This window comes from Leptopilina boulardi, unplaced genomic scaffold (assembly GCF_019393585.1).
Source record: "Leptopilina boulardi isolate dan_hultmark-lab unplaced genomic scaffold, ZJU_Lbou_2.1 LbouV2_30, whole genome shotgun sequence".
Classification (NCBI taxonomy): Eukaryota; Metazoa; Arthropoda; class Insecta; order Hymenoptera; family Figitidae; genus Leptopilina; species Leptopilina boulardi.
In genome coordinates, this window is record NW_026137863.1 from 822,879 (window position 1) to 824,535 (window position 1,657).

Below are 1,657 nucleotides of genomic sequence, written 5' to 3' on the forward strand. Positions count from 1 at the left end.
GAGGAAGCTTTGTAGTCCTTTCGTTTATAAAACTTTTCAAAGTGGCGGAAACAAATTTTTTTCTTTATAGAAACATGTTATATGAGATGTTAATGAACATCTAAATTTACAACTTGTTTTGTAGGTATTTAGAAAAAAGTGTTATAATTATTACACGTTCTTAAGGAATATTACACGTTATTACGCGATATTACGCGTTATAACGAATATTACTGTTTATTACACACATACGATAAGACATTACACAAATACAACTCAGTGTTACGTAATTTTCTAGCAACACTAAGCTTCATAACACACATTTTTTGTAGGTTTTTTGAAAAAAGTGTTACAATTATTACACGTTATTACGGATTATTACATGTTATTACGCGATATACGCGTTATTACGAGTATTACCGTTTATTACAAAGATAATATAAGACATTTCACAAATACTACTCAGTGTTACGTAATTTTCTAGCAACCCTGAGCTTCATAACACACATTTTTTGTCGGTATTTGGAAAAAATGTTATAATTATTACACGTTATTACGGAATATTACACGTTATTACGCGATATTACGCGTTGTTACGAGTATTACCGATTATTACAAAGATACTACTCAGATTTGGTGTATTTTGTGCGAGAATATACAATAAAATCTTGTGCCTAAGAAAAATTTAATTTTTTTGGGAAGTTTTTTGTAGTCCTGGATGACTTTTTGGTGGTAATAAAGGTCTTCCTCTACTCGGATTTGGGAGTCAATTTTTTTCTACACTTTTTGGTGTATTTTGTGCAAGAATATACAATAAAATCTTGTGCCTAAGAAAAATTTAATTTTTTTGGGAAGTTTTTTGTAGTCCTGGATGACTTTTTGGTGGTAATAAAGGTCTTCCTCTACTCGGATTTGGGAGTCAATTTTTTTCTACACTTTTTGGTGTATTTTGTGCAAGAATATACAATAAAATCTTGTGCCTAAGAAAAATTTAATTTTTTTGGGAAGTTTTTTGTAGTCCTGGATGACTTTTTGGTGGTAATAAAGGTCTTCCTCTACTCGGATTTGGGAGTCAATTTTTTTCTACACTTTTTGGTGTATTTTGTGCAAGAATATACAATAAAATCTTGTGCCTAAGAAAAATTTAATTTTTTTGGGAAGTTTTTTGTAGTCCTGGATGACTTTTTGGTGGTAATAAAGGTCTTCCTCTACTCGGATTTGGGAGTCAATTTTTTTCTACACTTTTTGGTGTATTTTGTGCAAGAATATACAATAAAATCTTGTGCCTAAGAAAAATTTAATTTTTTTGGGAAGTTTTTTGTAGTCCTGGATGACTTTTTGGTGGTAATAAAGGTCTTCCTCTACTCGGATTTGGGAGTCAATTTTTTTCTACACTTTTTGGTGTATTTTGTGCAAGAATATACAATAAAATCTTGTGCCTAAGAAAAATTTAATTTTTTTGGGAAGTTTTTTGTAGTCCTGGATGACTTTTTGGTGGTAATAAAGGTCTTCCTCTACTCGGATTTGGGAGTCAATTTTTTTCTACACTTTTTGGTGTATTTTGTGCAAGAATATACAATAAAATCTTGTGCCTAAGAAAAATTTAATTTTTTTGGGAAGTTTTTTGTAGTCCTGGATGACTTTTTGGTGGTAATAAAGGTCTTCCTCTACTCGGATT